A 25,064-nucleotide genomic window follows, 5' to 3' on the forward strand; every position below is an offset into this window, starting at 1 on the left:
TTTTAATTTAAAAAGCCTTACTATACTATGTCGTTTTTTTAAAGAAAAAAGCCTTACTATACTATGTCGTTTTTTAAAAGAAAAAAGCCTTACTATACTGTGTCGTTTTTTTACGAAAAAAGCCTTACTATACTATGTCGTTTTTTAATTTAAAAAGCCTTACTATACTATGTCGTTTTTTAATTAAAAAAGCCTTACTATACTATGTCGTTTTTCATGAGAAAAGCCTTACTATACTATGTCGTTTTTTATGAAAAAAAAGCCTTACTATACTATGTCGTTTTTTAATTAAAAAAGCCTTACTATACTATGTCGTTTTTTTAAAGAAAAAAGCCTTACTATACTATGTCGTTTTTTTAAAAAAAGCCTTACTATACTATGCCGTTTTTTTAATAAAAAAGCCTTACTATGTCGTTTTTTTAAGAAAAAAGCCTTACTATACTATGTCGTTTTTTAAGAAAAAAAGCCTTACTATACATGGTCGTTTTTACAAAAAAGCCTTACTATACTATGTCGTTTTTCATGAGAAAAGCCTTACTATACTATGTCGTTTTTTATGAAAAAAAGCCTTACTATACTATGACGTTTTTTAAAAGAAAAAAGCCTTACTATACTGTGTCGTTTTTTTACGAAAAAAGCCTTACTATACTATGTCGTTTTTTAATTTAAAAAGCCTTACTATACTATGTCGTTTTTTTATTAAAAAAGCCTTACTATACTATGTCGTTTTTCATGAGAAAAGCCTTACTATACTATGTCGTTTTTTAAGAAAAAAAGCCTTACTATACATGGTCGTTTTTACAAAAAAGCCTTACTATACTATGTCGTTTTTCATGAGAAAAGCCTTACTATACTATGTCGTTTTTTATGAAAAAAAGCCTTACTATACTATGTCGTTTTTTAAAAGAAAAAAGCCTTACTATACTGTGTCGTTTTTTTACGAAAAAAGCCTTACTATACTATGTCGTTTTTTAATTTAAAAAGCCTTACTATACTATGTCGTTTTTTTATTAAAAAAGCCTTACTATACTATGTCGTTTTTCATGAGAAAAGCCTTACTATACTATGTCGTTTTTTATGAAAAAAAGCCTTACTATACTATGTCGTTTTTTAATTAAAAAAGCCTTACTTTCCTATGTCGTTTTTTTAAAGAAAAAAGCCTTACTATACTATGTCGTTTTTTTAAAAAAAGCCTTACTATACTATGCCGTTTTTTTAATAAAAAAGCCTTACTATGTCGTTTTTTTAAGAAAAAAGCCTTACTATACTATGTCGTTTTTTAAGAAAAAAAGCCTTACTATACTATGTCGTTTTTTATGAAAAAAAGCCTTACTATACTATGTCGTTTTTTAAGAAAAAAGCCTTACTATACTATGTCGTTTTTTAATAGAAAAGCCTTACTATACTATGTCATTTTTTAAGAAAAAAAGCCATACTACACTGTGTCGTTTTTTAAGAAAAAAGCCATACTATATGTTAGGTTCATCCAATTGTAGGTTTATCCTTAGGTTTTTCCGTATTCAGCTTTCAATAAAAAGGCATCTGTAGTCATATCTACATTTAATTCTTGCAAGAGAGAATACATCCATCCGCGTCTCCGGCCAAGATCATTCTAACAACTCGAAGTCCGTTTCGCTAATTTAATCATAAGATTTTCACGCCAATGCCCCACAGAAGTCTAAACATTCGTAGAGTCTCACAACAATTTTGTACAGTTATCAAAACAATTGTGGGACCTGTCGAATCGTCTCACAACAATGTTGTACAGTTATCAAAACAATCGTAGGACCTGTCGAATCTTCCCAAGCGAGTTTCGATGCGAACCCTTCAGCGAAGAGGGGCTTCCCAAAACAGTCCTTGGTTCCCAAGAGCGCTTGTTGTGAGTCCATCTTCCGAAGCCGAAAACAGTCCTCAGTTCCCAAGAGCACCTGTCGTGAGTCCTCCGAAGCCGAAAACAGTTCGCAGTTCCCGAGAGCAATTGTTTTGAGACCTCTCCCTGCCCATGGCCATTCCCTGTCCTCTCGATGTGAACCACAGTTCTTACTTTAGCAAGGCATGCATTAAAATGGCTTTTATTAATGCCAATAACTCTAACATAAAAGCACAGCGTTCAACACATATATATATTGTTTAATATTGTTACACATTCAGGATGATCATTACTATTCCTAATAAGCAAATATATTGATTAATATAGTAAGCATGTTTATAATAAGGCTTTCTATTCCTAAATAAGCATTGCAACCACATTTATAATAATGATTACTCCAACACTATACTATGCCGTTTTTTTAATTAAAAAGCCTTACTATACTATGTCGTTTTTTAAAAAAAAGCCTTACTATACTATGTCGTTTTTTAATTTAAAAAGCCTTACTATACTATGTCGTTTTTTTTAAGAAAAAGGCCTTACGAAACTATGTCGTTTTTTAAAAAAAAGCCTTACTATACTGTCGTTTTTTAATTAAAAAAGCCTTAGTATACTATGTCGTTTTTTAATTTAAAAAGCCTTACTATACTATGTCGTTTTTTTTAAGAAAAAAGCCTTACTATACTATGTCGTTTTTTAATTTAAAAAGCCTTACTATACTATGTCGTTTTTTAATTAAAAAAGCCTTACTATAATAGGTCGTTTTTTAATTTAAAAAGCCTTACTATACTATGTCGTTTTTTTAAAGAAAAAAGCCTTACTATACTATGTCGCTTTTTTAAAAAAAGCCTTACTATACTATGCCGTTTTTTTTAATAAAAAAGCCTTACTATGTCGTTTTTTTAAGAAAAAAGCCTTACTATACTATGTCGTTTTTTTAAGAAAAAAAGCCTTACTATACTATGTCATTTTTTAATTAAAAAAGCCTTACTATACTATGTCGTTTTTCATGAGAAAAGCCTTACTATACTATGTCGTTTTTTATGAAAAAAAGCCTTACTATACTGTCGTTTTTTATGAAAAAAAGCCTTACTATACTATGTCGTTTTTTTAAGAAAAAAGCCTTACTATACTATGTCGTTTTTAAAGAAAAAAGCCTTACTATACTATGTCGTTTTTTAAGAAAAAAAGCCTTACTATACTATGTCATTTTTTAATTAAAAAAGCCTTACTATACTATGTCATTTTTTAATTTAAAAAGCCTTACTATACTATGTCGTTTTTTAAAAAAAAGCCTTACTATACTATGTCGTTTTTTAATTTAAAAAGCCTTACTATACTATGTCGTTTTTTTAAAAAAAGCCTTACTATACTGTCGTTTTTTAATTAAAAAAGCCTTACTATACTACGTCGTTTTTTAATTTAAAAAGCCTTACTATAATATGTCGTTTTTTAATTTAAAAAGCCTTACTATACTATGTCGTTTTTTTAAAAGAAAAAAGCCTTACTATACTATGTCGTTTTTTAATTTAAAAAGCCTTACTATACTATGTCGTTTTTTAAAGAAAAAAGCCTTACTATAATATGTCGTTTTTTAATTTAAAAAGCCTTACTATACTATGTCGTTTTTTAAAGAAAAAAGCCTTACTATACTATGTCGTTTTTTTATTAAAAAAGCCTTACTATACTATGTCGTTTTTTAAGAAAAAAAGCCTTACTATACATGGTCGTTTTTACAAAAAAGCCTTACTATACTATGTCGTTTTTTATGAAAAAAAGCCTTACTATACTATGTCGTTTTTTTAAGAAAAAAGCCTTACTATACTATGTCGTTTTTTAAAGAAAAAAGCCTTACTATACTATGTCATTTTTTAAAGAAAAAAGCCTTACTATACTATGTCATTTTTTTATTAAAAAAGCCTTACTATACTATGTCATTTTTTAATTTAAAAAGCCTTACTATACTATGTCATTTTTTAATTTAAAAAGCCTTACTATACTATGTCGGTTTTTTAAAGAAAAAAGCCTTACTATACTATGTCGTTTTTTTAAAAGAAAAAAGCCTTACTATACTATGTCGTTTTTTTACGAAAAAAGCCTTACTATACTATGTCGTTTTTTAATTTAAAAAGCCTTACTATACTATGTCGTTTTTTAATTAAAAAAGCCTTACTATACTATGTCGTTTTTTAAAGAAAAAAGCCTTAGTATACCATGCCGTTTTTTAAATAAAAAAGCCTTACTATACTATGTCGTTTTTTAAAAATAAGCCTTACTATCCTATGTCATTTTTTAAAGAAAAAAGCCTTACTATACTATGTCATTTTTTTATTAAAAAAGCCTTACTATACTATGTCGTTTTTTAAGAAAAAAAGCCTTACTATACATGGTCGTTTTTACAAAAAAGCCTTACTATACTATGTCGTTTTTCATGAGAAAAGCCTTACTATACTATGTCGTTTTTTATGAAAAAAAGCCTTACTATACTATGTCGTTTTTTATGAAAAAAAGCCTTACTATACTATGTCGTTTTTTTAAGAAAAAAGCCTTACTATACTATGTCGTTTTTTAAAGAAAAAAGCCTTACTATACTATGTCGTTTTTTAAGAAAAAAAGCCTTACTATACTATGTCATTTTTTAATTTAAAAAGCCTTACTATACTATGTCGGTTTTTTAAAGAAAAAAGCCTTACTATACTATGTCGGTTTTTTAAAAGAAAAAAGCCTTACTATACTATATCGTTTTTTTACGAAAAAAGCCTTACTATACTATGTCGTTTTTAATTTAAAAAGCCTTACTATACTATGTCGTTTTTTAATTAAAAAAGCCTTACTATACTATGTCGTTTTTTAAAGAAAAAAGCCTTAGTATACTATGCCGTTTTTTAAATAAAAAAGCCTTACTATACTATGTCGTTTTTTAAAAATAAGCCTTACTATACTATGTCATTTTTTAAAGAAAAAAGCCTTACTATACTATGTCATTTTTTTATTAAAAAAGCCTTACTATACTATGTCGTTTTTTAAGAAAAAAAGCCTTACTATACATGGTCGTTTTTACAAAAAAGCCTTACTATACTATGTCGTTTTTCATGAGAAAAGCCTTACTATACTATGTCGTTTTTTATGAAAAAAAGCCTTACTATACTATGTCGTTTTTTATGAAAAAAAGCCTTACTATACTATGTCGTTTTTTTAAGAAAAAAGCCTTACTATACTATGTCGTTTTTTAAAGAAAAAAGCCTTAGTATACTATGCCGTTTTTTTACGAAAAAAAGCCTTACTATACTATGTCGTTTTTTAATTTAAAAAGCCTTACTATACTATGTCGTTTTTTAATTAAAAAAGCCTTACTATACTATGTCGTTTTTTAAAGAAAAAAGCCTTAGTATACTATGCCGTTTTTTAAATAAAAAAGCCTTACTATACTATGTCGTTTTTTAAAAATAAGCCTTACTATACTATGTCATTTTTTAAAGAAAAAAGCCTTACTATACTATGTCATTTTTTTATTAAAAAAGCCTTACTATACTATGTCGTTTTTTAAGAAAAAAAGCCTTACTATACATGGTCGTTTTTACAAAAAAGCCTTACTATACTATGTCGTTTTTCATGAGAAAAGCCTTACTATACTATGTCGTTTTTTATGAAAAAAAGCCTTACTATACTATGTCGTTTTTTATGAAAAAAAGCCTTACTATACTATGTCGTTTTTTTAAGAAAAAAGCCTTACTATACTATGTCGTTTTTTAAAGAAAAAAGCCTTACTATACTATGTCGTTTTTTAAGAAAAAAAGCCTTACTATACTATGTCGGTTTTTTAAAAGAAAAAAGCCTTACTATACTATGTCGTTTTTTTACGAAAAAAGCCTTACTATACTATGTCGTTTTTTAATTTAAAAAGCCTTACTATACTATGTCGTTTTTTAAAGAAAAAAGCCTTAGTATACTATGCCGTTTTTTAAATAAAAAAGCCTTACTATACTATGTCGTTTTTTAAAAATAAGCCTTACTATACTATGTCATTTTTTAAAGAAAAAAACCTTACTATACTATGTCATTTTTTTATTAAAAAAGCCTTACTATACTATGTCGTTTTTTAAGAAAAAAAGCCTTACTATACATGGTCGTTTTTACAAAAAAGCCTTACTATACTATGTCGTTTTTCATGAGAAAAGCCTTACTATACTATGTCGTTTTTTATGAAAAAAAGCCTTACTATACTATGTCGTTTTTTATGAAAAAAAGCCTTACTATACTATGACGTTTTTTTAAGAAAAAAGCCTTACTATACTATGTCGTTTTTTAAAGAAAAAAGCCTTACTATACTATGTCGTTTTTTAAGAAAAAAAGCCTTACTATACTATGTCATTTTTTAATTTAAAAAGCCTTACTATACTATGTCATTTTTTAATTTAAAAAGCCTTAGTATACTATGTCGGTTTTTTAAAGAAAAAAGCCTTACTATACTATGTCGGTTTTTTAAAAGAAAAAAGCCTTACTATACTATGTCGTTTTATTACGAAAAAAGCCTTACTATACTATGTCGTTTTTTAATTTAAAAAGCCTTACTATACTATGTCGTTTTTTAAAAATAAGCCTTACTATACTATGTCATTTTTTAAAGAAAAAAGCCTTACTATACTATGTCATTTTTTTATTAAAAAAGCCTTACTATACTATGTCGTTTTTTAAGAAAAAAAGCCTTACTATACATGGTCGTTTTTACAAAAAAGCCTTACTATACTATGTCGTTTTTCATGAGAAAAGCCTTACTATACTATGTCGTTTTTTATGAAAAAAAGCCTTACTATACAATGTCGTTTTTTATGAAAAAAAGCCTTACTATACTATGTCGTTTTTTTAAGAAAAAAGCCTTACTATACTATGTCGTTTTTTAAAGAAAAAAGCCTTACTATACTATGTCGTTTTTTAAGAAAAAAAGCCTTACTATACTATGTCATTTTTTAATTTAAAAAGCCTTACTATACTATGTCATTTTTTAATTTAAAAAGCCTTAGTATACTATGTCCATTTTTTAAAGAAAAAAGCCTTACTATACTATGTCATTTTTTAATTTAAAAAGCCTTAGTATACTATGTCCATTTTTTAAAGAAAAAAGCCTTACTATACTATGTCGGTTTTTTAAAAGAAAAAAGCCTTACTATACTATGTCGTTTTTTTACGAAAAAAGCCTTACTATACTATGTCGTTTTTTAATTTAAAAAGCCTTACTATACTATGTCGTTTTTTAATTAAAAAAGCCTTACTATACTATGTCGTTTTTTAAAGAAAAAAGCCTTAGTATACTATGCCGTTTTTTAAATAAAAAAGCCTTACTATACTATGTCGTTTTTTAAAAATAAGCCTTACTATACTATGTCATTTTTTAAAGAAAAAAGCCTTACTATACTATGTCATTTTTTTATTAAAAAAGCCTTACTATACTATGTCGTTTTTTAAGAAAAAAAGCCTTACTATACATGGTCGTTTTTACAAAAAAGCCTTACTATACTATGTCGTTTTTCATGAGAAAAGCCTTACTATACTATGTCGTTTTTCATGAGAAAAGCCTTACTATACTATGTCATTTTTTAAAGAAAAAAGCCTTACTATACTATGTCGTTTTTTAATTTAAAAAGCCTTACTATACTATGTCGTTTTTTTTTTTTTAAAGCCTTACTATACTATGTCGTTTTTTAGAAAAAAGCCTTACTATACGCCGTTTTTTTTAAATAAAAAAGCCTTACTATATGTCGTTTTTTTAATTTAAAAAAAGCCTTATTATACTATGTCGTTTTTTTTAAGAAAAAAAGCCTTAGTATACTATGTCGTTTTTTTAATAAAAAAGCCTTACTATACTATGTCGTTTTTTAAAATAAAAAAGCCTTACTATACTATGTCGTTTTTTAATAAAAAAGCCTTACTATACAATGTCGTTTTTAAGAAAAAAAGCCTTAGTATACTATGCCGTTTTTTAATAAAAAAGCCTTACTATACCTCGTCGTTTTTTAAGAAAAAAAGCCATACTATACTATGTTGTTTTTTTAAAGAAAAAAAGCCTTACTATACTATGTAGTTTTTAAAGAAAAAAACTTACTATACTATGTCATTTTTTTTAAGAAAAAAGCCTTACTTTACTATGTCATTTAAAAAAAAAAAGCCTTACTATACTATGCCGTTTTTTTTTATTTAAAAAGCCATACTATGTCGTTTTTTAAGAAAAAACGCCTTACTATACTATTTCGTTTTTTTAAGAAAAAAAGCCTTACTATACTATGCCGTTTAGAAGAAAAAAAGCCTCACTTTACTATGTCATTTAAAAAAAAAGCCTTACTATACTATGTCATTTTTTAAGAAAAAAGCCTTACTATACTATGTCGTTTTTTTTTAGGGAAAAAGCCTTACTAAACTATGTCGTTATTTTTTTTTTTTTAAATGCTTGAAACTTGACTCACGGTGGCGAGGCGCTGCGTGACCTATGTCCACGCCGTCTCCTGGAGGGCGAGCGTGAGTGCGACCTGGAGCGAGAGCGACTTCGGGACGAGGCGGATCCGCTCCTCGACCTGCCGGGGGCGTGGACAGATTTAGCATGGGGCGGGGCCGGCGGAGACGGGCGGACGGCGTTCAAACCTGGAGCGGGAGTAGGATCGCGAGCGGCTTCGGGAGCGTGACGAGCGGGAGCCGGACCGAGATCGGGAGCGGGAGCGGGACTTGGAGGAGCGGGAACTGGACGGCGAGGAGGATCTTCCCCGGCTGCCCGAGCGACGCCTGGAACGGCTGCCGCTGCGCCCGCTGCTACCCCAAAAAAGAGAAAGAAATGGGGGAAAACAGAGAATCATCAACAAGAGAAATGTACAGGAAGCTAGCTAGCTAAAAAATTAACTTTTTTTTTAAATTAAGACATTAGAGCTTGCTATATGAGATGGTCATTGAGAGAAGCCAAGTGCTGGAAAAAATAAACTTACTATACTAGATCGTTCTTTTTTTTTTTTTTTTTTTAAGCCTTACTATACTGTCGTTTTTTTACGAAAAAAGCCTTACGATACTATGTAGTTTTTTAAGAAGAAAAAAAGCCTTACTATACTATGTCGTTCTTTTTAAAAAAAAAAAAAAAGGCTTACTATACTGTATCATTTTTTAAGAAAAAAAGCCTTACTATACTGTCGTTTTTTAAGAAAAAAAGCCTTACTATACTAATCCATTTTTTTAATAAAAAAAGCCTTACTATACTATGTCGTTTTTTAATAAAAAAGCCTTACTATACTATGTCGTTTTTTAATAAAAAAAAGCCTTACTATACTATGTCGTTTTTTAAGAAAAAAAGCCTTACTATACTATGTCGTTTGTTAAAGAAAAAAGCCTTACTATACTATGTAGTTTTTTAATTAAAAAAGGCTTACTATACTATGTCGTTTTTTAAGAAAAAAGCCTTACTATACTATGTAGTTTTTCACGAAAAAAGCCTTACTATACTATGTAGTGTTTCATGAAAAAAAGCCTTACTATACTATGTCGTTTTTTAAGAAAAAAGCCTTACTATACTATGTCGGTTTTTCAAGAAAAAAGCCTCACTATACTATGTTGTTTTTTAATTTAAAAAAGCCTTACTAAACTATGTCGGTTTTTCAAGAAAATAGCCTTACTATACGATGTTGTTTTTTAAGAAAAATGCCTTACTATACTATGTCGCTTTTTTAAAGAAAAGCCTTACTATACTATGTCGTTTTTTAATTCTAAAAAAGCCTTACTATACTATGTTGTTTTTAAAGAAAAATGCCTTACTATACTATGTCGTTTTTTAAGAAATAAAGCTTTACTATACTATGTCGTTTTTTAATTAAAAAAGCCTTACTATACTATGTTGTTTTTTAAGAAAAATGCCTTACTATACTATGTCGTTTTTTAATTTAAAAAAAAGCCTTACTATACTATGTCGTTTTTTAATTTAAAAAAAGCCTTACTATACTATGTCGTTTTTTAATTAAAAAAGCCTTACTATACTATGTCGTTTTTTTAAGAAAAAAGCCTTACTATACTTTGTCGTTTTTTAATGAAAAAGCCTTACTATACTATGTCGTTTTTTAAGAAAAAAAGCCTTACTATACTATGTCGTTTTTTAATAGAAAAGCCTTACTATACTATGTCGTTTTTTAAAAGAAAAAAGCCTTACTATACTATGTCGTTTTTTTAAAAGAAAAAAGCCTTACTATACTATGTCGTTTTTTAAGAAAAAAGCCTTACTATACTATGTCGTTTTTTAAGAAAAAAGCCTTACTATACTATGTCGTTTTTTAATTTAAAAAGCCTTACTATACTATGTCGTTTTTTTAAGAAAAAAGCCTTACTATACTTTGTCGTTTTTTAATGAAAAAGCCTTACTATACTATGTCGTTTTTTAAGAAAAAAAGCCTTACTATACTATGTCGTTTTTTAATAGAAAAGCCTTACTATACTATGTCATTTTTTAAGAAAAAAGCCTTACTATACTATGTCGTTTTTTAATAAAAAAAGCCTTACTATACTATGTCGTTTTTTTTAAGAAAAAAGCCTTACTATACTATGTCGTTTTTTTAAGAAAAAAGCCTTACTATATTATGTTGTTTTTTAAGAAAAAAGCCTTACTATTCTATGCCGTTTTTTAAATAAAAAAGCCTTACTATACTATGTCGTTTTTTAATTTAAAAAGCCTTACTATACTATGTCGTTTTTTTTTAAGAAAAAAGCCATACTATAGTATGTCGTTTTTTTTAAGAAAAAAGCCTTACTATACTATGTCGTTCTTTAATAAAAAGCCTTACTATACCATGTCGTTTTTTAATAAAAAAAGCCTTACTATACTATGTCGTTTTTTAAGAAAAAAGCCTTACTATACTATGCCGTTTTTTAAAGGAAAAAGCCTTACTATACTATGTCCTTTTTTAATTAAAAAAGCCTTACTATACTATGTTGTTTTTTAATTAAAAAAGCCTTACTATACTATGTCGTTTTTTTAAAGAAAAAAGCCTTACTATACTATGTCATTTTTTAAGAAAAAAGCCTTACTATACTATGCCGTTTTTTAAAGAAAAAAGCCTTACTATACTATGTCGTTTTTTAAGAAAAAAAGCCTTACTATACTATGTCCTTTTTTAATTAAAAAAGCCTTACTATACTATGTCGTTTTTTTAAAGAAAAAAGCCTTACTATACTATGTCGGTTTTTAAAGAAAAAAGCCTTAGTATACTATGCCGTTTTTTAAATAAAAAAGCCTTACTATACTATGTCGTTTTTTAAAAATAAGCCTTACTATACTATGTCATTTTTTAAAGAAAAAAGCCTTACTATACTATGTCATTTTTTTATTAAAAAAGCCTTACTATACTATGTCATTTTTTAAGAAAAAAAGCCTTACTATACATGGTCGTTTTTACAAAAAAGCCTTACTATACTATGTCGTTTTTCATGAGAAAAGCCTTACTATACTATGTCGTTTTTTATGAAAAAAAGCCTTACTATACTATGTCGTTTTTTATGAAAAAAAGCCTTACTATACTATGTCATTTTTTAATTTAAAAAGCCTTACTATACTATGTCGGTTTTTTAAAAGAAAAAAGCCTTACTATACTATGTCGTTTTTTTTTACGAAAAAAGCCTTACTATACTATGTCGTTTTTTAATTTAAAAAGCCTTACTATACTATGTCGTTTTTTAATTAAAAAAGCCTTACTATACTATGTCGTTTTTTAATTAAAAAATCCTTACTATACTATGTCATTTTTTAAGAAAAAAGCCTTACTATACTATGTCGTTTTTTTTAGGGAAAAAGCCTTACTAAACTATGTCGATTTAAAAAAAAAAGCCTTACTATACTGTCGTTTTTTAATTAAAAAAGCCTTACTATACTATGTCGTTTTTTAATTAAAAAATCCTTACTATACTATGTTTATTTTTCAAGAAAAAAAGCCTTACTATACTATGTTGTTTTTAAAGAAAAATGCCTTACTATACTATGTCGTTTTTTAAGAAAAAAAGCCTTACTATACTATGTTGTTTTTAAAGAAAAATGCCTTACTATACTATGTCGTTTTTTTAATTAAAAAAGCCTTACTATAATATGTTTTTTTAATTTAAAAAGCCTTACTATACTATGTCGTTTTTTTAAAAAAAGCCTTACTATACTATGTCGCTTTTTTTAAGAAAAAGGCCTTACTATACTATGTCGATTTTAAAACAAAAGCCTTACTATACTGTCGTTTTTTAATTAAAAAAGCCTTACTATACTGTCGTTTTTTAATTAAAAAAGCCTTACTATACTATGTCATTTTTAAAGAAAAAAAGCCTTACTATACTATGCCGTTTAGAAGAAAAAAGCCTTACTTTACTATGTCATTTAAAAAAAAAAGCCTTACTATACTATGTCATTTTTTAAGAAAAAAGCCTTACTATACTATGTCGTTTTTTTTTTGGGAAAAAGCCTTACTAAACTATGTCGATTTTTAAAAAAAGCCTTACTATACTGTCGTTTTTTAATTAAAAAAGCCTTACTATACTATGTCGTTTTTTAATTAAAAAAATCCTTACTATACTATGTCATTTTTTAAGAAAAAAAGCCTTACTAAACTATGTCTTTTTTTTTTTTTTTTTTAAATGCTTGAAACTTGACTCACGGTGGCGAGGCGCTGCGTGACCTATGTCCACGCCGTCTCCTGGAGGGCGAGCGTGAGTGCGACCTGGAGCGAGAGCGACTTCGGGACGAGGCGGATCCGCTCCTCGACCTGCCGGGGGCGTGGACAGATTTAGCATGGGGCGGGGCCGGCGGAGACGGGCGGACGGCGTTCAAACCTGGAGCGGGAGTAGGATCGCGAGCGGCTTCGGGAGCGTGACGAGCGGGAGCCGGACCGAGATCGGGAGCGGGAGCGGGACTTGGAGGAGCGGGAACTGGACGGCGAGGAGGATCTTCCCCGGCTGCCCGAGCGACGCCTGGAACGGCTGCCGCTGCGCCCGCTGCTACCCCAAAAAAGAGAAAGAAATGGGGGAAAACAGAGAATCATCAACAAGAGAAATGTACAGGAAGCTAGCTAGCTAAAAAATTAACTTTTTTTTTAAATTAAGACATTAGAGCTTGCTATATGAGATGGTCATTGAGAGAAGCCAAGTGCTGGAAAAAATAAACTTACTATACTAGATCGTTCTTTTTTTTTTTTTTTTTTTAAGCCTTACTATACTGTCGTTTTTTTACGAAAAAAGCCTTACGATACTATGTAGTTTTTTAAGAAGAAAAAAAGCCTTACTATACTATGTCGTTCTTTTTAAAAAAAAAAAAAAAGGCTTACTATACTGTATCATTTTTTAAGAAAAAAAGCCTTACTATACTGTCGTTTTTTAAGAAAAAAAGCCTTACTATACTAATCCATTTTTTTAATAAAAAAAGCCTTACTATACTATGTCGTTTTTTAATAAAAAAGCCTTACTATACTATGTCGTTTTTTAATAAAAAAAAGCCTTACTATACTATGTCGTTTTTTAAGAAAAAAAGCCTTACTATACTATGTCGTTTGTTAAAGAAAAAAGCCTTACTATACTATGTAGTTTTTTAATTAAAAAAGGCTTACTATACTATGTCGTTTTTTAAGAAAAAAGCCTTACTATACTATGTAGTTTTTCACGAAAAAAGCCTTACTATACTATGTAGTGTTTCATGAAAAAAAGCCTTACTATACTATGTCGTTTTTTAAGAAAAAAGCCTTACTATACTATGTCGGTTTTTCAAGAAAAAAGCCTCACTATACTATGTTGTTTTTTAATTTAAAAAAGCCTTACTAAACTATGTCGGTTTTTCAAGAAAATAGCCTTACTATACGATGTTGTTTTTTAAGAAAAATGCCTTACTATACTATGTCGCTTTTTTAAAGAAAAGCCTTACTATACTATGTCGTTTTTTAATTCTAAAAAAGCCTTACTATACTATGTTGTTTTTAAAGAAAAATGCCTTACTATACTATGTCGTTTTTTAAGAAATAAAGCTTTACTATACTATGTCGTTTTTTAATTAAAAAAGCCTTACTATACTATGTTGTTTTTTAAGAAAAATGCCTTACTATACTATGTCGTTTTTTAATTTAAAAAAAAGCCTTACTATACTATGTCGTTTTTTAATTTAAAAAAAGCCTTACTATACTATGTCGTTTTTTAATTAAAAAAGCCTTACTATACTATGTCGTTTTTTTAAGAAAAAAGCCTTACTATACTTTGTCGTTTTTTAATGAAAAAGCCTTACTATACTATGTCGTTTTTTAAGAAAAAAAGCCTTACTATACTATGTCGTTTTTTAATAGAAAAGCCTTACTATACTATGTCGTTTTTTAAAAGAAAAAAGCCTTACTATACTATGTCGTTTTTTTAAAAGAAAAAAGCCTTACTATACTATGTCGTTTTTTAAGAAAAAAGCCTTACTATACTATGTCGTTTTTTAAGAAAAAAGCCTTACTATACTATGTCGTTTTTTAATTTAAAAAGCCTTACTATACTATGTCGTTTTTTTAAGAAAAAAGCCTTACTATACTTTGTCGTTTTTTAATGAAAAAGCCTTACTATACTATGTCGTTTTTTAAGAAAAAAAGCCTTACTATACTATGTCGTTTTTTAATAGAAAAGCCTTACTATACTATGTCATTTTTTAAGAAAAAAGCCTTACTATACTATGTCGTTTTTTAATAAAAAAAGCCTTACTATACTATGTCGTTTTTTTTAAGAAAAAAGCCTTACTATACTATGTCGTTTTTTTAAGAAAAAAGCCTTACTATATTATGTTGTTTTTTAAGAAAAAAGCCTTACTATTCTATGCCGTTTTTTAAATAAAAAAGCCTTACTATACTATGTCGTTTTTTAATTTAAAAAGCCTTACTATACTATGTCGTTTTTTTTTAAGAAAAAAGCCATACTATAGTATGTCGTTTTTTTTAAGAAAAAAGCCTTACTATACTATGTCGTTCTTTAATAAAAAGCCTTACTATACCATGTCGTTTTTTAATAAAAAAAGCCTTACTATACTATGTCGTTTTTTAAGAAAAAAGCCTTACTATACTATGCCGTTTTTTAAAGGAAAAAGCCTTACTATACTATGTCCTTTTTTAATTAAAAAAGCCTTACTATACTATGTTGTTTTTTAATTAAAAAAGCCTTACTATACTATGTCGTTTTTTTAAAGAAAAAAGCCTTACTATACTATGTCATTTTTTAAGAAAAAAGCCTTACTATACTATGCCGTTTTTTAAAGAAAAAAGCCTTACTATACTATGTCGTTTTTTAAGAAAAAAAGCCTTACTATACTATGTCCTTTTTTAATTAAAAAAGCCTTACTATACTATGTCGTTTTTTTAAAGAAAAAAGCCTTACTATACTATGTCGGTTTTTAAAGAAAAAAGCCTTAGTATACTATGCCGTTTTTTAAATAAAAAAGCCTTACTATACTATGTCGTTTTTTAAAAATAAGCCTTACTATACTATGTCATTTTTTAAAGAAAAAAGCCTTACTATACTATGTCATTTTTTTATTAAAAAAGCCTTACTATACTATGTCATTTTTTAAGAAAAAAAGCCTTACTATACATGGTCGTTTTTACAAAAAAGCCTTACTATACTATGTCGTTTTTCATGAGAAAAGCCTTACTATACTATGTCGTTTTTTATGAAAAAAAGCCTTACTATACTATGTCGTTTTTTATGAAAAAAAGCCTTACTATACTATGTCATTTTTTAATTTAAAAAGCCTTACTATACTATGTCGGTTTTTTAAAAGAAAAAAGCCTTACTATACTATGTCGTTTTTTTTTACGAAAAAAGCCTTACTATACTATGTCGTTTTTTAATTTAAAAAGCCTTACTATACTATGTCGTTTTTTAATTAAAAAAGCCTTACTATACTATGTCGTTTTTTAATTAAAAAATCCTTACTATACTATGTCATTTTTTAAGAAAAAAGCCTTACTATACTATGTCGTTTTTTTTAGGGAAAAAGCCTTACTAAACTATGTCGATTTAAAAAAAAAAGCCTTACTATACTGTCGTTTTTTAATTAAAAAAGCCTTACTATACTATGTCGTTTTTTAATTAAAAAATCCTTACTATACTATGTTTATTTTTCAAGAAAAAAAGCCTTACTATACTATGTTGTTTTTAAAGAAAAATGCCTTACTATACTATGTCGTTTTTTAAGAAAAAAAGCCTTACTATACTATGTTGTTTTTAAAGAAAAATGCCTTACTATACTATGTCGTTTTTTTAATTAAAAAAGCCTTACTATAATATGTTTTTTTAATTTAAAAAGCCTTACTATACTATGTCGTTTTTTTAAAAAAAGCCTTACTATACTATGTCGCTTTTTTTAAGAAAAAGGCCTTACTATACTATGTCGATTTTAAAACAAAAGCCTTACTATACTGTCGTTTTTTAATTAAAAAAGCCTTACTATACTGTCGTTTTTTAATTAAAAAAGCCTTACTATACTATGTCATTTTTAAAGAAAAAAAGCCTTACTATACTATGCCGTTTAGAAGAAAAAAGCCTTACTTTACTATGTCATTTAAAAAAAAAAGCCTTACTATACTATGTCATTTTTTAAGAAAAAAGCCTTACTATACTATGTCGTTTTTTTTTTGGGAAAAAGCCTTACTAAACTATGTCGATTTTTAAAAAAAGCCTTACTATACTGTCGTTTTTTAATTAAAAAAGCCTTACTATACTATGTCGTTTTTTAATTAAAAAAATCCTTACTATACTATGTCATTTTTTAAGAAAAAAAGCCTTACTAAACTATGTCTTTTTTTTTTTTTTTTTTAAATGCTTGAAACTTGACTCACGGTGGCGAGGCGCTGCGTGACCTATGTCCACGCCGTCTCCTGGAGGGCGAGCGAGAGTGCGACCTGGAGCGAGAGCGACTTCGGGACGAGGCGGATCCGCTCCTCGACCTGCCGGGGGCGTGGACAGATTTAGCGTGGGGCGGGGCCGGCGGAGACGGGCGGACGGCGTTCAAACCTGGAGCGGGAGTAGGATCGCGAGCGGCTTCGGGAGCGCGACGAGCGGGAGCCGGACCGAGATCGGGAGCGGGAGCGGGACTTGGAGGAGCGGGAACTGGACGGCGAGGAGGATCTTCCCCGGCTGCCCGAGCGACGCCTGGAACGGCTGCCGCTGCGCCCGCTGCTACCCCCAAAAAAGAGAAAAAAAATGGGGGAAAACAGAGAATCATCAACAAGAGAAATGTACAGGAAGCTAGCTAGCTAAAAAATTAACTCTTTTTTAAAATTAAGACATTAGAGCTTGCTATATGAGATGGTCATTGAGAGAAGCCAAGTGCTGGAAAAAATAAACTTACTATACTATATCGTTCTTTTTTTTTTTTTTTTTTTAAGCCTTACTATACTGTCGTTTTTTTATGAAAAAAGCCTTACGATACTATGTAGTTTTTAAAGAAAAAAATCGCCTTACTATAACATGTAGTTTTTTACGAAAAAAGCCTTACGATACTATGTAGTTTTTTAAGAAGAAAAAAAGCCTTACTATACTATGTCGTTCTTTTTTAAAAAAAAAAAAAAGGCTTACTATACTGTATCATTTTTTAAGAAAAAAAGCCTTACTATACTGTCGTTTTTTAAGAAAAAAAGCCTTACTATACTAATCCATTTTTTTTATAAAAAAAGCCTTACTATACTATGTCGTTTTTTAATAAAAAAGCCTTACTATACTATGTCGTTTTTTAAGAAAAAAAGCCTTACTATACTATGTCGTTTGTTTAGAAAAAAGCCTTACTATACTATGTCGTTTTTTAAAGAAAAAAGCCTTACTATACTGTCGTTTTTTTTTAAAGCCTTACTATACTATACTATGTAGTTTTTTAATTAAAAAAGGCTTACTATACTATGTCGTTTTTTAAGAAAAAAGCCTTACTATACTATGTAGTTTTTCACGAAAAAAGCCTTACTATACTATGTAGTGTTTCACGAAAAAAAGCCTTACTATACTATGTCGTTTTTTAAGAAAAAAAGCCTTACTATACTATGTCATTTTTAAGACATAGTTTCACCCGGACCACTTGACACCTGGACCACACCTTGAAGTAGAAATTGTAATTGAGTTGAGAACAATAGTTTTAATCCTACAGTGGTACTATATCAAAATGAAACAGCTACAATAAAATGAAGGAGTAAAATATGTCATATTCTTCACCTCTGGGCCTCCCTGGCTCGATTTGTTTGCTGCTCCATTTGGTGCAGGGCCGTGTTCAGAGAGGCAATCTTGCACTTCAGCGACGTTTCCTCCCGCTCGCCGCGCTGGCATTCCTGCTGTTACGATCGGGAATGGGTTAGGACCCAGGTGCGGGAAGCAGGAGGGGAATCGAGGCAGTTAGCTTCAAACAACATCTTTAATAAACCAACTGGGATGTACAAATCAACAGGCAAAACAGGAAGCAATCAGCTGATTGACCGCAGCAGCTGCTCTCTCTGACGGCATGTCAGGAGGGACAAACGGGGCCGCTCCTCGCATTCCTCCTGCACACAAACCAAAGTGCAACGTGACCGCTACCAATATTCCTCAAATTGCAATTTGAAGTCTAACAATAGCTATGTCGTACTGCCAAACATCACATCAAATGATTGCGCATAACCACTTTGATGTCTCTCACTGTCATTTTCGTGCACATAGGTTGCAATAAATCAACAGTAGTGCATTCACTTAAACTAACATTTCCGTATTTTTCCAGGGCACCTGAATATAAGTCGCACCAGCCAAAGAAAACACACTGAAGACAAAATAAAAATGTATAAATCGCAATGGTGTATTAAGTCGCATTTTTGGGAGGGCAATATTTGATTGGATTAGAAACCAAGAACTAACCCAAATCCAAACAAGAGGTTAATTAGGCATCGGGGTCAACTTAACAGTTTTTCAGAGAACCAGAATACAGCCTAAAAAAAAAAAAAACACAGGCTTTTGGTGGTCAGAGAGAAAAACATAAGTCGCACTGGAGTATGAGGCTGGAAAATACGCTCATGTTTTATAAATGTCGTACATTGTTAAGAGGTTACCGTATTTTCTCGAATTAAACGCGCACTCGAAAATAACACGCAGGTAAATTTGGGCCAAAAACATCTGGAAAAACGCAGTAATCGAATATAGTGCGCACCTAAAATTTCCCGCTGACGAAAATCAGAAATCGTACCTTTTTTTCTTCGTTTCACGATTGTTTTGTTCAAAACCGGATAGAGAAATCTTCAGGTACGAGCGTGTCGAGTGTCGTGCAGTTGGTGGAGTTATGCGTTTGAATTTTAGGGCAATAGATGATACACAGAGTGGACAAACATATCATGTAGACATGTTATGTTGCAATACCTTTTAGACTTCCTTGAACATTGACTACATTTCAATTGACAATACCATGTTTTAATTCAAATATCTATTGTCATTCTCAAACAAGAAAAGGAACATACAAATTGAATAAATAAATGATTTGAAGATATGCACAATGGAAAAGACTATCACATGTAACAAGGGAATGTACTGCCCCCCGCTGGACATATTTCTAAATACAAGTACGTACTACACTACAATGTAGTATTCTACTTTCCAGCTTATTAATGCAGGATTGTGATGTTTGTGAGGCTTGACGATCTTTAATATGCGTGTATTTTGAATTCAAAGTTGGAAATTGCACAATGTCCGTGCGTCAAAGTGAGTTTGACAATGCTTTTTTCGATCGAAAATTTGTAATTTATTTTAGTTATTGATTATAACACGCACCCCTTCTATTGGAATTAATTATATAGCAAAAATCTGCGTGTTATATTCGAGAAAATACGGTATTTTTGCGCTCATCATTTCTCATCTCATTTGCCACAAGGGCATTGTCGTCGTATACAAAAAGTACAGAGGTAGCTAGCACTGGATATGAAATGAATTGGATCCGGCGGAAGTGGTTTGGCAACTTGTTGAATTTGAAATGAAGGTCTAAGCCAGTGGATTCGAATTCTAATGCTCGATGACATACCTCCTCCTCCGTCCGTGTGCACCAGTTTGAATTTTAGGTTACTGATGGTCGCCTCCTCTTTGTGCCGTTTGTTGGTCACAAAACGGTCTTTGTTCCTCAAACAATTCCATCAGTTCCGTCTTCTGCCTGCCTTGCAGAGGAGCCATCTCGAGCTGACACTCCCTCAATATATCGGCAGCCTGAGAAGGTCAGATGGCGTCACTTTTCCAGTCCATAGTAGGTCATCAATCAAGCAGGGTTCCCACATTCAGACAAATGACAACTAAAAACACGACTAACCTTGTTGGGATCGGGAAATGGTAATGCCAGGCATTGCAGCGCCTGTCTGAGATGCTGGTCCACGGTGTCCATTGCCTGCTCCACCTCCGACCGGTGCTGAGTTTGCTGCTGCAAGCAGCTCTGCGCCTATGACGTGGTCCCAACAGAAGGTTTGTCAGCAATCCACAAGATGGCATCGAGCAGGGCCTTACCACAGCCGAGTGCTCAAATTTAGTCCGCAGCTCGTCGCAATGACGGACGGCTCGCTAATGACCAATAGGACATTTGACTCATTCATTTTGTTGTAGCTGTTTCATTTGGATATAGTATTACCACTGTAGGAGTAAAACTATGGTTGTTAACTCGATGACAATGAACAAAAGGTCTACTGTCTGAGTTTGTTCGACGGGACCAGACGGAGTTAAGGAATTAGGGATAGGTGCTAAAACTGCACGTCTAAGACTAGCGATAGCCAACTGGTTTGACTTCTCGATTCCCAGCGCAGAAGCGCCACTCTTTCTTCGGTCTTCTCAGAAAGCATCTAATGGCACATTAGGACATGGACTAGAAACAAAATCTCATCCTCATCCTCTCTGGGCAATGTTAAAGGTTCATTCCAATTTGGTATCTTGACAGTGGACATAAACACCCACCTGGTCTAAATCCTCCTGTGTCTTCGCCAATTTCAGCTCCAGGCTATCATTGCGTGCCTGTGACATAAAGACAACATCATACATGTCAATTGATACATTTTCCCAGTGTTTTATACCTTTTGTAATCATTTTAAATGGTGTACGCCGTATAACAACTTTTGTACGAGAAAAAAATGGTTTTTAAAAATGGGCCGTTATTTGTAAAAAACGCCAGCCCTTATTTTGAAAATGTGCTGCAGTTTCACTCCAAGCCAGCTAGGGTGTCCCGAGCAATGTGTTCATGAACATGTGGTCCAATGCAGGTGCTGTTGCCCGCCCGCCCGCATGAGCCAAAAGAGGATGAGACAGTTGAATCACGCATCACCTGGAGCAAAGTCACAAGGTCGCCCACATATTCTTCTTTGACCTCCTCGACCTTGGCCCGTGTGAACGGCAATGACAATAGGGTGCTGCTGGCAAACTCGTCGCTCGCCACTATGCTCAATTGGGCTGAGCCGTCCAGCGAGGGAGAGTCGGAGGAGAGCAGCAAGTCATGCCTGCGGAAGAAAACAAAAGAGAAAAAGACTTGTTGGGGTGCACATTCCTTAGGAGATGAAACAAAAGGAGGAGAACCTAGGGTACCTGAACTCGCTGGAACTCTGTTCGCTCCCACATTTCCCAAAACACTTCATCAGCGCTTCAGGAAATGACTCAAATTGCATTTGAAGGTTATACCTCGCTTTCAAACTGCACACAAAAATAAAATCAAGGTGTTTTAAAATGACACACTGAATGGAATGGAATGCAATGCTGGTCAATTCTTCCCAGACAGACCTCAGGAAGTCCTCTTGGCAAAGACAGCAGGAAAACATGAACGAATGATCCGTCACATCCACTAAGGTCACAACGAGCTCCTTAAAGCAAAAAGAAAAGGTCAATCAATAGACACATTGCTTACCACTCCCAGAAAGCCAAGACACATTTTATGTCCAAGAAGAATTCTAATTTTATTTGCAAAATGTTTGAGTAATGATTAAAAATTAAATAATAATGATACAGTACAGACGCTCCCCTACTTACGAACATTCGACTTACGAACAACGGTACATACGAACATGTCTGCAAATTGCGTTTATGTCGAAAAATGTGAGTCACTTCAATTTTGTATTGCGGGCCTTTTTCCGAGTAGTGCTTCTTTCCGCCGCTAATACCGACGACGCCTGGCGCTGAGAGCGCTCGGCTCACCCAGCATCCACCTTCCTCTGCCCAGTTCGTTGCAGTGCGCAAGTTGCGCAAGTGCGTGACGTATCTCCAGTGCGCAAAGAACCTTTTTCATTTTTATCATGAAATATCTCGTGCAGCCATTATTCAATATGGTTGGTGAAAAGCGAAAGGCTTCTAGTGAAGGAGATGCAAGGAAGAGGCAAGCCATTTCATTTGAAACCAGTGGCAATAATTACGAAGCTTGATGCGCGTGAGAAAGTGGTGAGCGTTGCACGGGAATACAACTTGAATCGTTCCACCGACCGTCAGTACCATTTCTAAACAGAAAGATGGAGCAGCAGGACCCATATGGTATTTCCATATGTAACATAAATTTGGCAACAAGACATCGATGGTTGAAATAGAGGTTGCAATGTCACTCATTCTCAACAATGAAGACTTTTCTCATGGCACTTTTATTTAACATGAAGACAGTAAAGCACAGGATTTTTGATAGATTTCAAAAAAATGCTGTACTCACGCATGTCCTGTAGCCCAGCTGAAGTGCAATGGTGATGCGGAGGTGTTTTTTTCTGTAAGTATAAAAGACTGTTTTCAGGGTGGATACAGGAATAATTTCTCTCTACTAAGATGTAAATAGATTGTTGGCTTAAAAATTAAATAGTGCTCTGCAATCTAGAAAATAATCTAAATAATATTATTCCTATTATACATTATATCAAGATGTCATATAGTGTAGTTTTACATTGGATTGGATTGGATTGGATAACTTTATTCATCCTGTATTCGGGCAATTTCATTGTGACAGTAGCAAGAAAAGTTAGCATAGTTAGAAGTTAGACAGTACAGTCAAAGGCCGCAGAACAACAAAGCAAAAGCACAAAGCACAAAGCACAAAGCAAATCAAAGTCAATGGGATCATTAAGAATCACCAAATCATTATGACAAAAAAGCAGCAAAACCACACAAAAACGAGCTGCGAGTTTCTGTAGCAAAAACGGATAGAGTCAAAAAGACGTTGTAAAGTTGGACAAAAACTGGAACCACACACAGAAAGTCTTCCACAAGATGGGGAACTTCTGCAGACATGTAGTACGTATTTTGAAATTGGCATCGAATTGACCAGCCACAAATGTTAAATGTGTCAGTATTTTGTGTACTCTACTAATACCTTGGACTAGAATTAGACTAGACACAGAATTCTTAACGGTTAAATAGCCCAAGGGACTATTTGAACGGCTACCGGCTAACAGCCACTGCCATTACTAATAATCCCAAATCGAAAAGAGATGGACATTAATCACTTTTTAATTCTTTTTTTGTTTGTTTACGTGAGTGACGACTGAGTTTGTCAAACGGCTGACTGTCCTAAATTGACAGGTCAAAACTTGACTATATTTCCTAAAACAACAATAAGGACCTCACCTTTCGTTGCAGCCTTGAGACCTAACGATGACTTCAAAAACGTTAGTATGAGGGTGCTCATAGGATAAGACAGGCTGCTGCTGCTGCTGCTGCTGCTGCTGCTGCTGCTGCTGCTGCTGCTGCTGCTGCTGCTGCTGCTGCTGCTGCTGCTGCTGCTGCTGCTGCTGCTGCTGCTGCCTAGAAGCCATAGCGGAAGCAACTACTTAGTCCAAGTTTTCTGTCGTACCCGCTCCGCGCAAGGTTTTGCAGTTGATATTCGTCAGTACGTCGTAGTGGTTTGTTGTTGACAGCTGCCTTGAACGCTAATGACGTCCGTCGGTCTGTTTCTGCTTCACTCCTGCCGATGGAGACATCATACCTGTCAACTTATACGTTTTTGCCGTATTTGATACGTTTTTGGATCATTTCAAATTGTGTACGCCGTATAACAACTTTTGTACGGGATTTTTTTTAAGTACGTTTTTTGTCAAACGGATCTCGTTTGACGCATTTCGCCTCTAATCCGGATCGTCACGGTCACTGGTAGCAGACGAAAACGTCATCGTCAACTGCAAACTAATATTGTCATGCTTTAAGCATACGTTGAGCACGTACGTTACCATCACATTTTAACTTGATGAAAAGCACGCAAATAAATAAACACTGCTGTACGTTTTAAAAGGCGATGATGAACTTATTGGCTGCCAATGACGGCGATGGACGTCCAATCCATTTTGACCGAGACAGAGAACTGAAGGCCATCATTTGCTACTTTGGCTCTTCCAGTCCAAATGAATTCGACGTCTAGCGCCGTCAATGGCACTGAATTATGGGCATTCCAGGCCAGTAGTTCCAGTTGAAACCAATTAGAGTCTAATGTTCACAACGCAAGCCAACAAAAGTAACCTAAAACACATACGTGCATTAAAACCAATCGTAGAATAAATACTACATTCATATGACATGATGAAATCACTCGCAAGACTTGAACTAAACAAACAAACTAGTTGTTGTTGTTTTTTTTTTTTACATCTGTATGTTTGTTGCCAATGGAGCTGTCGACAGACAAATTGAGCGGTACTACTATAATTCGAATTGATATTCAAATAGGCAGTGAGATAAAAGAATCAACATTGTCAATTGAGAATGAGAACAAAATGAACTGAGTGAGGCTGGCAGCAATCAATAGTCATTGATTGCTGCCAGCCTCACTCAGTTCATTTTGTTCTCATTCTCAATTGACAATGTTGATTCTTTTATCTCACTGCCTATTTGAATATCAATTCGAATTATAGTAGTACCGCTCAATTTGTCTCAATAGTCATTGATTGCTGCCAGCCTCACTCCGTTCAAATGGATTTGACGTCTGTCGCTGGCTGTCAAAGTAAATGAGTTCATATTACGTATGGCATGCATGAAGAAGAGCAAGTGCCTCTGGAACTGTTTACGTTGTCGTGGAAGCAGTTCGCCAATCTGGGGGGGGTGATAGTATAATGGATGATTGATCTCATTTGATTTTCGGAACTGCTTTATCCTCATTAGGGTCGCAGGGGGTGCTGGAGCCTATCCCAGCTGACTTGGGGCCACAGGCGGGGGACGACGCCCTGAATTGGTGGCCAGCCAATCACAGGGCACAAGGACCACAACAACAACC

General features: G+C 32.5%; 3 long non-coding RNA genes across 4 annotated transcripts in view; 1 reads left to right on the top strand and 2 right to left on the bottom strand.

The window, feature by feature from the left end:
- Positions 1-21,203, top strand: part of LOC144078645 (uncharacterized) — a 37,204-nt gene extending 16,001 nt beyond the window's left edge. Inside the window, exon 4 of one of the 2 annotated variants that reach the window (XR_013301277.1) lies at positions 21,106-21,203. This is a non-coding gene — a long non-coding RNA (uncharacterized LOC144078645). Of the gene's footprint in view, positions 1-18,608; positions 18,675-21,105 lie in introns of those variants that run through there. The other variant, XR_013301278.1, reaches the window with a different exon arrangement.
- On the bottom strand, positions 18,251-20,067 carry LOC144078647 (uncharacterized). The gene is made up of 2 exons (XR_013301280.1): positions 19,893-20,067; positions 18,251-18,396 (listed from the first exon to the last, which is right to left on the bottom strand). It is a non-coding gene; the product is annotated as an uncharacterized LOC144078647 (long non-coding RNA).
- Positions 20,198-25,064, bottom strand: part of LOC144078646 (uncharacterized) — a 191,924-nt gene continuing 187,057 nt past the window's right edge. Inside the window, exon 3 of the long non-coding RNA XR_013301279.1 lies at positions 20,198-20,297. This is a non-coding gene — a long non-coding RNA (uncharacterized LOC144078646). The remainder of the gene's footprint in view (positions 20,298-25,064) is intronic.

This window comes from Stigmatopora argus, chromosome 8 (genome assembly GCF_051989625.1).
Source record: "Stigmatopora argus isolate UIUO_Sarg chromosome 8, RoL_Sarg_1.0, whole genome shotgun sequence".
NCBI classification, from domain to species: domain Eukaryota; kingdom Metazoa; phylum Chordata; class Actinopteri; order Syngnathiformes; family Syngnathidae; genus Stigmatopora; species Stigmatopora argus.